We start from the raw sequence: 12,148 nt of genomic DNA, 5'->3' as shown, positions 1-12,148 counted from the left end.
CAAAAACAAAAGAATAAATATCCAGTACCAGTGGCAATCAGCCCCAAGACACAGCAAAAATGAAAACATCTTCTGAATCACCAAAAAAGAGGCAGTATAATCTATGGTTCACAGCACATGTCCTGAGGTGTGGCAGACTTGGGTTCCTATCTCAGTTCATGGACACAATAGTTGCATGATCTCAGCATATTTATTCTCTGTGTCTCCGTTTCCTCAACTAAATTACATTAAAATAACGTCTACCTCAAACAGGTGTTAAGAGGATTAAATAAGATATTCTAAGTTTAGCTCTGAACACAGTGTCTTACACAGAGTGCTCATTTTTGTTGATTTTATTTTTATTAAATAGCCCTATTTTAATCTATATAAGGTATGACCCAAGAGGAAGCACTACTTAGCCTAAAGTATTACTGAATTGTTTCCCCAAAGATTTTATTTATTTATTCATTTATTTATTTATTTTGAGACGGAGTCTCTCTCTGTCGCCCAGGCTGGAGTGCAGTGGTGCAATCTCAGCTCACTGCAAGCTCCGCCTCACGGGTTCACGCCATTCTCCTGCCTCAGCCTCTCCGAGTAGCTGGGACTACAGGTGCCCGCCACCACGCCTGGCTAATTTTTTTTTTTTTGTATTTTTAGTAGAGATGGGGTTTCACCGTGGTCTCGATCTCCTGACCTCGTGATCCGCCCGCCTCGGCCTCCCAAAGTGCTGGGATTACAAGCGTGAGCCACCGTGCCCGGCCTGTTTCCCCAAAGATTTAGTAGAGCCCATTGACATTATGTGTAAGTGAGTCAATTACTTGGAAAATGGAAAAAAGGGAAAACTCGGTTTTTTCCTCGGAACCCTTCTATGGAAGGGTTTTCCTTGGAAGGATAACCCTTGAAAGATAACCCTTAGAAAGGCTATCTAGTGGATATTTATCTGCTAGAGCCTGGGTGTGACCTGGAAAGTCTTCGCAGCCTCTTGCTCCACAGAGAAAGAGGCCACTGCTCAGTAGTTAGGATGAAATCTAACCCCAAATCCTGTGTGGATGGGATGGAGGTGGCAGAACAATCTAAAAAAGGTTTTGCTGGCCAGGCGCGGAGGCTCAGGCCTGTAATCCCAACACTTTGGGAGGCCTAGGTGGGCGGATCACAAGGTCAGGAGTTCGAGACCAGCCTGACCAACATGGTGGTCTACTAAAAATACAAAAATTAGCCAAGTGTGGTGGTGGGTGTCTGTAATCCTAGCCACTCAGGAGGCTGAGGCAGGAGAATCGCTTCAACCCTTGTGGCGGAGGTTGCAGTGAGCCGAGATCACGCCACTACACTCCACCCTGGGTGACAGAGCCAGACTCTGTCTCAAAACAAACCAAAAAACATATTGCTTTCTTTCCTTTTCTGAAGTTACCATAGTCCAGGAATAAAAGGGAAGCTGTTCAGGATGCCCATTTTGATTTTTCAATGGCTTGATTTTCCGGTATTTATGGTAAAGATACATACTTTCTTTTCCCCTTTATTATCAAAGGAGTATTTACTTGTAATAAACTCAAAAATACTGAAGTGTCTAAAGTAAAACATGATAGTTGCCCTCGCAACACTTACTTTTAAACTCAGAAATCTCTCTTCTACTTCCAACTTTTATCCTTATGAGTATATTAAAATAAATATGAAAGTGTGTGAACAAAAGAAATTGGAATGCATTACTTTAAACTGAAATTAATTCAAAAGGCTAATTAAGGTTGAAATTATTCTAAATGACTCTAAGTGAAGATTCAACATTCATTCATTCAGTAAAAAAAGGTGTTTCCATCACATTCATGGCCTCATAGAAAGTTGCTCCTGAGGACACACTTCGCTGGCTGTCTCCTCACTTCCTTTTTCCTTTGACCTGAACTTACATAAACTGCCATTTGCAAACCATTTCTTCTTTTTCAGCCCTCAAAAACTCCAGCTTCTCCGAAGTTATTCTATCAGCTTGATGGGAGCCTACCCTTTCTTGTGCTGTCATCTATGATCTCTTAAATTACTTCATGTCCTTCATTGAAGATTGCAGCACATGGCTTACTGTCTCCTTCTTCACTCCGCTTTGGTCACCATTTTTAGCAACTGCGACATCCATGTGCTGTCCCTTTCAACATCACACCTTCACAGTTTCCAGATCTCCTTCTTTCTAATGATCTTTTTACCTTCCTCCATTTCATCCTCCTACTTCCAGTGATGACTTCACCTTACCGTTACCAACAATTAGATTACCTTCTAAAACATTGATTGTTTCAAGCCTTTCCTCTCCTGCCAGTGCATTTACCCTTGGAACTCCTACTTATTGACTCTACAACTTTTTCAATATCCGTTACCTAATGAATGGCTTCATTTCTGCCCCCGCCCACACCACCTTTTTTTAAACTTTACTCTCTATCTCTACCCAGTAAAATGTAAGCTCCATGAAGACAAAAGTCTACTTTTTCACTCTTAACTCTAGTGCCTGGACCAGAATCATGTCTGATACATAGAAGGAACTCAATAAACATTAAATAAATGCATGAGAGGCCAGGCGTGGTGGCTCACGCCTGCAATCCCAGCACTTTGAAAGACCGAGGCAGGCAGATCACCTGAGGTCAGGAGTTTGAGACCAGCCTAACCAACATGGTGAAACCCCATCTCTACTAAAAATACAAAATTATCTGGGTGTGGTGGTGCACGCCTGTGATCCCAGCTACTTGGGAGACTGAGGCAGGAGAATCACTTGAACCCAGGAGGTGGAGGTTGCAGTAAGCTGAGATCGCACCATTGCACTCCAGCCTGGGCAACAGAGGGAGACTCTGTCTCAATAAATAATCAAACAAACAAATAAATAAATAAAATTCATGAATGCCTTCTGTAGCCAAGCATTTGGCAGGAATAAAGAGACAAAAATAAAACCTCTACCCTCAAGAAGTTTAATCTATTTATGCATATGTATTTGCACATGCATGCACATTTCAACTATTTTTCCTTGAATCAACTGCCTATTCTTAGTTCATTTCAAAAATAATCTTACATTTTATTATTCCAATGTCCTTATACTAGATTTGGAAAGTCTCTTACTAGTAATAAAATCTTTCGGCTTTCCAAGCATATCTTTTAGGTATGTAAGTAATTGTGCAAGGCATTGAAAAACCCTAAAAATAATTAGCTATTTTTAAAATCTACTTGGTACAAACAACTATCAAATCAAAAACACTAGAAACTGATGATGTCGGCAATCACTCTTCATGAACAGGACAGCATTCAGGTGTGTTAGGAGTTTCATATTATTTTCATCTACTCTCATCTCTAGCCCCATTGATAGCCCAAATGGCACTATTGTGCAAAACAGAAAATTCCCCTACTCAAGACACATTTTTGCCATCTCCTAGAAAATTGTTGTAATAACTATATAAATCTGCAATGATTACCAGTATGAATGGCTCCCATTAATGTTATACACTTCCACAGTTTAAAAATATTGTTCAACCCACTATTTCCAAAATGTATTTGATCATGGAAACTTTCTGTATGCTACTTAAACATATCACATGGAACTAACATTATTATTATTATTCTTTTGAGATGGAGTCTCCCTCTGTCACCCAGGCTGCAGTGCAGTGGCATGAACTCGGCTCACTGCAACCTCCGCCTCCCAAGTTTAAGCAATTCTCCTGCTTCAGCCTCCTGACTAACTGGGACTGCAGGCGCCCACCACCACGCCTGGCTAGTTTTTGTATTTTTTTTTAATAGAGATGGGGTTTCACCATGTTGGCCAAGCTGGTCTCAAATTCCTGACCTCAAGTGATCCGGCCGCCTCAGTCTCCCAAAGTTCTGGGATTACAGGTGTGAGGCACCACGCCCAGCCAACATTTGCTGACAGATAATTTGAGAAGCATTGCTCTAGATTACCCATATAAAGTGGTTAGTTTTAGGCCTATGGCTTTTATTCCAATTGTATATATTTGTAATATTATTCTCTGTTCTTTAAGGGCTAGACCTGGAGTCAAATGGACTTAGATTTGAAATCTAGCTCTGAAACTAACTTTGAGTGAGTTATACAACCTCTCTAAAGATCAATTATCGCATTTGAAAACTGCAGATGGCAATACTACTTTCCTTAGAGGATTACCGTAAGGACTGCAGGCGACCTTGCTATGGTCTCTGAGTGTGCTAACATCATTAAATGGTATTCTACTCATAATGTTCTTCAGGCTATCTGATTTATAGAACAGAATTACTTAAAAGAAAGTATGTTTAAATGAAGAAGCATAAGTTTGAAGGAGTAATTGTAAAAAATAAAAGCCAACTGGATTTTGTCGTAATTTCATTTTTTTTTTTTTTTTTTTTTTGAGATGGAGTTTTGCTCTTGTTGCCCAGGCTGGAGTGCAGTGGCACGATCTTGGCTCATCACAACCTCTGCCTCCCGGGTTCAAGCGATTCTCCTGCCTCAGCCTCCCGAGTAGCTGGGATTACAGGCATGCGCCACCACGCCCAGCTAATTTTGTATTTTTAGTAGAGACGGGGTTTCTCCATGTTGGTCAGGCTGGTATCAAACTCTCGACCTCAGGTGATCCGCTCGCCTGGGTCTCCCAAAGTGTTGGGATTACAGGTGTGAGCCACGACGCCCAGCTGTAATTTCATTTTTATAAAAACAAAAGTTGTTTTGAATTTTAACCAGAATTTCTGAGCTCTTCAATAGGCAACATACACACAACTCAGGTCGTGTGTCAATATAGTGTGTGTATATATATAAAATCCTTCCTGTAGGAGATTTAAAAAAAAGAATACTAGTGACTCTTTACAAAAAAAAAAAAAAAAAGACAAAGAAAGAAAAGAAAACAGCCTGTCAAAGAGCCCCACTGATTCTCAGTCACATGTCTGTATCAGTCAGGGTCCTGACAGGAAAGGGATAGCACACCCAGCTGGGATTTTTAAAAAAGATGTGTTTATTAAAAGGATTATTTACAGAGTTGCAGGTGGATTAAGGGATTAAGAGACCCAACAAGGGATGTTGAGGCATCCAGGGATTAGTAACAGTGGGAAGCCATTACCTTACACATCCGAAGGGCAGGAAAGGAAATGGTATTACCTGAACCAGTGAGAGTGGTGACCTTGGAAGAGGCTTCCAACAAGAGCCATGGCTGTCAAAGGACCTAGCTACTGTCAGAACAGTCAGCTGGATGAAACCTCAGTGGGAGAAAATGCTCCAACCAGAAGCCCGAGGACAATGAGAGTGAGGAGACTCCCACCCCAAGGTCACCCCCGCTAAGGTGCAGAGCAGGGTGGAGAACGGATCTGGGGGCAAACTGAGAAAAGTAACCTAATATCTAGCAAGGCCAAATATAAGGGTGATAATTTAGAGCCAAATAAGTCTCCATTACTTAACAGGAACAAAACTACATCTAATAAACAGCAATACCTTGGGAAACAACTAACATAAATAGTAATTATTTTAGCTTTGAACTAAAACTAATGAAAGGCATTTTAATGTACATCACTGATTTATAGATTCTCATTCTTTTATTGTAAAAAAAATTAAGAATTTGCTTTTTGATGCTGCTTTTTTTAAAAAGTTTTTTAATTTAAAAAACAAGAGAGATATGGTCTCACTATGTGGCCTAGGCTGGTCTTGAATTCCTGGCCTCAAGCAATCCTCCTGCATCAGCCTCCCAAAGTGCTAGGATTACAGGTGTGAGCCACCACACCCAGTCTTGTTGATTATTCTTTTTAAACTTTTTGTTTAGAAATAATTTTAGACTTATTGAAAAGTTGCAAATCTAAAATAGAAAGTTCGTGCATACTGTTTACCTGGCTTCCCCTAATGTTAATAACTTATATAAGCATAACACAATGATCAAAACCAGGAAGCTACCATTGTTACAACACTGTTAACTAAACTTATTCATTTCACCAGTTTTCTCCCTAAAGTCTGTTTTTTTGTTTGTTTTCTGGCTCCAATATCCCACACTGAATTTAGTTGTGTCTCGCTAGTCTTCTCCAGTCTGTGACAGTTCCTCATTCTTTCCTTGTCTTCAGTGACCCTGACACCTCTGATGAATCAGTTATTTTGTAGAAAGCCTCTCAATCTGGATTTGTCTGATGTTTTCTCAAGATTAGACAGAACTGCATTTTTAGCAAGAATATGCTGGAGGAATGTATCTTTCTCTGCATAAAATTTCAGGGGACCCATGATGTTAATGTGTCGTAGAAACAGTGTCTTACGCTGTTTCCTAGATTGGAGTGTAGTTGCACCATCATAGCTCATTGTAGCCTTGAACTCCTGGGCTCAAGCGTTCCTCTTACCTCAGCCTTCCAACTAGCTAGGACTATAGGCATGTACCACCATGCTCTGCTAATTTTTTAATTTTTTTTTTTTTTTTTTGGTAGAGGCAGGGGACTTGCTATGCTGCACGGGCTGGTCTTAAACTTCTGCACTCAAGCAATACTTCTGCCTTGGCCTCCCAAAGTGCTGGTATTATAGGCATGAGCCACTGTACCTGGCCTGTTATTCCTATTTTAAAGATAGCAAAACTACATTCCTCCTCCCCCTTTTTTTTAATTTGAAGAACTATTGGATTTTCAGAATACTTACAAATATAGTCATATGATTTTTGACAAAGGAATCAAAAATTTAAATTTGTTTGATACTAGAACATTCGATCGATTGTTTCTTTCATAAGTCTTCAAGTGCTGGAAATGTGCTGGAACAGTCTTTAAAAGCAAATGATAGCTCACTCTGAAGTACCAATTTAAGAGCATGGCATGTCTCCAAAACTCATTTAAGAAACCAAGTGGCTAATTAAACCTTCAATCAGATTATTTGAGTGTTTTTTAATAAGTGTGCTGTGGTGCAGGCAAAAATGATGGTGGAATATACTTTGAAAATATTATGTCATTATTTTGGGGACCAATCCAAAGTTCATTTACTACAGATAAATAATGATAACATGAATAACTATAATGAAGACAACAATTTTAAGCTAGTTAGGATAAGAATTTGTCAATTAATTTGTGGTTGAATACCTTCTGAATAGACGTTAAATTTGAGTGAACATGGAAAATGGCACATTATCTAAATTACATTTTTATTGGCATAGATAATAGTGTAACATTGCCCAAAATGACTAAGGATCAGAAGGCTAAACAGACCCAAGCATTAGATATGTGAATACTTAATAATTGCCTCCAATAAAAAGAGAGTTTAAAATAAGTTGTCTTTGAATTGTGATTTTTTATAATAAAAACAAGAATTAAAAAAACCCTAAGGCTAAAGATTTAATAAGTGGTAATCTTTTTAAAAGAGATTTTAATTCTGTACCCTCTCCATATTTGATTCCAATTCCCCAGAGGCAAACATCTTCAGCTCTTTTTAGCTCTTATAATATTTACTTCTAAATATCCAAATACCTTTACACTGGGATATGGTTTGGCTGTGTCCCCACCCAAATCTCATCTTGAATGGTAACTCCCACAATTCCCATGTGTCCTGGGAGGAACCCAGTGGGAGGTAATTGAATCATGGGGTCGGATCTTTCCTGTGCTGTTCTCATGATAGTGAATAAGTCTCAAGAGATCTGATGGTTTTAAAAACGGGAGTTTCCATGCACAAGTTTCTCTTTTTGCCTGCTGCCATTCACGTAAGATATGATTTGCTCCTCCTTGTCTTCTGCCATGATTGTGAGGCCTCTCCAGCCATGTGGAACTGTAAGTCCAATTAAACCTCTTTCTTTTGTAAATTGCACAGTCTCAGGTATCTCTGTTAGCAGCATGAAAATGGACTAATCCAATAAATTGGTACCTGGAGAGTGGGGTGCTGCTGAAAAGATACCTGAAAATGTGGAAGTGACTTTGGAACTGGGCAACAGGCATAGGTTGGAACACTTTGGAGGGCTCAGAAGAAGACAGGAAAATGTGGGAAAGTTTGGAACTTCCTAGAGTCTTGTTGAACGGCTTTGAACACAATGCTGATAGTGATATGAAAAATGAAATTCAGGCTGAGTTGGTTTCAGATGGAGATGAGGAACTTGTTGGGAACTGGAGCAAAGGTGACTCTTGCTATGTTTTAGCAAAGAGACTGGTGGCATTTTGCCCCTGCCCTAGAGATTTGTGGAGCTTTGAACTTCAGAGAGATGATTTAGAGTATCTGGCAGAAGAAATTTATAAGCAGCAAAGCTTTCAAGAGGTGACTTGGGTGCTGTTAAAAACATTCATCTTTAAAAGGGAAACAGAGCATAAAACTTCAGAAAATTTGCAGCCTGATGATGGGATAGAAAAGAAAAACCCATTTTCTGAGGAAAAATTCAAGCTGGTTGCAGAAATTTGCATAAATAACGAGGAGCCAGATGTTCACCCCCAAGACAATGGGGAAAATATCTCCAGGGCATGTCAGAAAACTTTGCAGTAGCCCCTCCCATTACAGACCCAGAGGCTGAGGAGGAAAACGTGGTTTCATGGGCTGGGCCCAGGATCCCTCTGCTGTGTGCAGTCTAGAGATTTGGTGCCCTGTTTCCCAGCTGCTCTAGTTGTGACTAAAAAAGCCCAATGTACAGCTTGGACATGGCTTCACAGGGCAGCTTCCACATGGTGTTAAGGCTGTGGGTGCATAAAAGTCAAGAACTGAGGTTTGGGAACCTCTGCCTAGATTTCAGAAGATGTATGGAAACACCTGGATTTCCAGGCAGAAGCTTGCTGTAGGGGCGGGGCCCTCATGGAAAACCTCTGCTAGGGCAGTGCAGAAGGGAAATGTGGGGTCGGAGCCCCCACACAGAGTCACTACTGGGGCACTGCCTAGTGGAGCTGTGAGAAGAGGGCAACCATCATTCAGATCCCAGAATGGTAGATCAACTGACAGTTTGCACCATGCTCCTGGAAAAGCTGCAAACACTCAACACCAGCCCATGAAAGCAGCTGGGAGGGAGGCTATACCCTGCAAAGCCACAGGGGTGGAGCTGTCCAAGACCAGGGGAACCCACCTCTTGCATCAGCATAACCTGGACGTGAGACAAGGACATCATTTTGGAGCTTTAAGATTTGACTGCCCTGCTGGATTTCAGACTTGCATGGGGCCTGTAGACCCAGTTTCTCCCATTTGGAATGGCTGTATTTACCCAATATCTGTCCCCCCATTGTGTCTGGGAAGTAACTACTTGCTTTTGATTTTACAGGCTCATAGGCAAAAAGGACTTTCCTTGTCTCAGATGAGACTTTGGACTGTGGACTTTTGAGTGAATGCTGAAATGAGTTAAAACTTTGGAGGACTATTGGGAAGGCATGATTGGTTTTGAAATGTAAAAAGCATGTGAGATTTGTGGGGGGCTTGGGGCAGAATGATATGTTTGGCTGTGTCCCCACCCAAACCTCATCTTTAATTGTAACTCCCATAATTTCCACGTGTTGTGGGAGGAACCTGGTGGGAGGTAATTGAGTTATAGAGGTGGGTCTTTCCCATGCTGTTCTCTTAATAGTGAATGGGTCTCACGAGATCTGATGGTTTTAAAAACAGGAGTTTTTCTACACAGGCTCTCTCTCTTTGCCTGCCGCCATCCACGTAAGATGTGACTTGCTCCTCCTTGCCTTCCTCCATGATTGTGAGGCCTCCCCAGCCATGTGGAACTGTATAAGTCCAATAAACCTCTTTCTTTTATAAATTGCCCAGTTTCAGGTATGTCTTTATTAGCAGTGTGAAAATGGACTAATGTACACTGTTATTTCTTGATTTTTAAACAAAGGTGTTTAATATTAGCTATTGACTTTTTACTATGGGAGGTGAGGATTTAGCTTACCTATAGTTACATGCCCTCCTTCCATTTCCCCTTTTCTAACACATTATTATGATTTTACCATAATCCTTGGTAAGATAATATTCAGTATTTATAATACTAGGAGTATGTGAAAATTACTTGTAATTAAGCCAAATAAGGGGATTATGATTCCATTTCCTGCTTTGAGCAACTTTTGGTTTTCCTTGGAATTCATAATTGTCTCGGTTGTTTGCTTAGTTTTATATCTTTAATCCTAAACCTCTCTGCTAGAAGTGTCACACCATAAAGTGATATAACAATTGCTATCTTTCCTTCTCGTCTCTCCTCCTTCCCTCCTTCCTTTTCTTTTTTTTTTTTTTTTTTTTTTTTTTTTGAGATGGGGTCTCGCTCTGTCGCCCAGGCTGGAGTGCAGTGGCGCAATCTCGGCTCACTGCAAGCTCCGCCTCCCGGGTTCATGCCATTCTCCTGCCTCAGCCTCTCCGAGTAGCTGGGACTACAGGCGCCCGCCACCACGCCCGGCTAATTTTTTTTTGTATTTTTAGTAGAGACGGGGTTTCACCGTGGTCTCGATCTCCTGACCTCGTGATCCGCCCGCCTCGGCCTCCCAAAGTGCTGGGATTACAAGCGTGAGCCACCGCGCCCGGCCCCCTCCTTCCTTTTCTTTCTCTCTTTCTTTCTCTTTCTCTCTTTTCTTCTTTTTTTCTTTCTCTTTCTCTGTCAGCACTCCTGGTGTTCTCTCTTACTTCAATCTGGACTGGTTGCTCTCTCAACCAGCCTGCTGTACAGTTCTTTTTCTTTATTCGAGACAGAGTCTTGCTCTGTCACCCAGGCTGGAGTGCAGTGGCACAATCTCATCTCACTACATCTTCCACCTCCTGGGTTCAAGCAAATCTCCTGCCTCAGCCTCCCAAGTAGCTGGCATTACAGGCGTCCACCACCACACCTGGTAAGTTTTGTATTTTTAGTAGAGATGGGGTTTCATCATGTTGGCCAGGCTGGCCTCGAACTCCTGACCTTGTGATTTGCTTGCCTTGGCCCCCAAAGTGTTGATATTACAGGCATGAGCCCCTACGCCTGGCCTTCCTGCTGTACAGTTCTTATCCTGGGATCTTCCTTCACTTTCATATTGAGTATTCTGTTTGCTTTTCCTTACAGTTTTATTGGCTTGCTTGTATTGGTGGGACCACTTCCTCTAGTATCTTCTTGGAAAAAGTAAATGAGAATTAAATCTTTTGACACCTCACAAGTCTGAGAACTTCTTATTCTATCATTGCATTTACTTGATAATTTGGTGAGGTATAGAATGCTGGGTTTGAAATAATTTTTCCTCAGTACTGTGAAAGCTGCTTACAATTTTTTATTTTTTTTTTGAGACAGAGTCTTGCTCTGTCACCCAGGCTGGAGTGCAGTGACGCCATCTTGGCTCACTGCAAGCTCTGCCTCCTGCATTCACACCATTCTCCTGCCTCAGCCTCCCGAGTAGCTGGGACTACAGGTGCCTGCCACCACGCCCGGCTAATTTTTTTTGTATTTTTGTTTAGTAGAGACGAGGTTTCACCGTGTTAACCAGGATGATCTCTATCTCCTGACCTCGTGATCTGCCCGCCTAGGCCTCCCAAAGTGCTGGGATTACAGGCGTGAGCCACCACGCCCAGCTGCTGCTTACTATTATGTTCTAGCCTTAAAGCTGCTGTTGAGAGACCAGTGACATTCTAATTTCTGATGCTGTATATTTGACTTGTATTGTTTTCTGTACTGAAAGCTTTAGGCTATTCTCTTTGTCCTAGTGATACGAAATTTCAGAAATTATGCATTTTCCCATCTATTAAATGGGTATTTGATAGGTCCTCTTAATGTGGAAAGATGTATTCTTTAGATGTAGGAAATTGTCTTCAATTTCCGAAAAATAATCTTTTAAATTTAGTTTTCTGTTTTTTCTCTTTCTGGGACTACTCTTAGTCATATGCCTGTCAGTACTTGTAGGTCATTTTCCTTGGGGTGATCAGTTTCCCAAAATAGGAATTCTCTGGGAGTGAAATGCCAGGCTGCCAGTGTTTTGAGGGCCCAATAAAAGAAAATGGCTGTGAAATTTCACCATTCAATATGTGAACCCTCAACCGTCCATCAGCTGAAAGTGGAAGCCTCAAATTCAGAGACTATCTCTCTGGTTCAGCTTCACCAGAGAGTAAGTTTCTCATTATACAGGTTAGAGGGCAAAGTAATCATTTAGCTGTCTAGGGTACAGGAGGAGACATGGAGGTCACGTGGCTTCCTATAGACTTTCAACCAATTCTACTATTTTTGGTCACACCCTCACCTCCATGAAAGTTACCATGTACTTCCAAGTTCTGAACTTTTTCAGGGTCCTAGAGTTTGCTTTTTGTTGGCATTCCCTCACTGCC

Source organism: Symphalangus syndactylus, chromosome 5, assembly GCF_028878055.3.
Source record: "Symphalangus syndactylus isolate Jambi chromosome 5, NHGRI_mSymSyn1-v2.1_pri, whole genome shotgun sequence".
Classification (NCBI taxonomy): Eukaryota; Metazoa; Chordata; class Mammalia; order Primates; family Hylobatidae; genus Symphalangus; species Symphalangus syndactylus.
Note: the sequence above shows the minus strand (reverse complement) of the source record.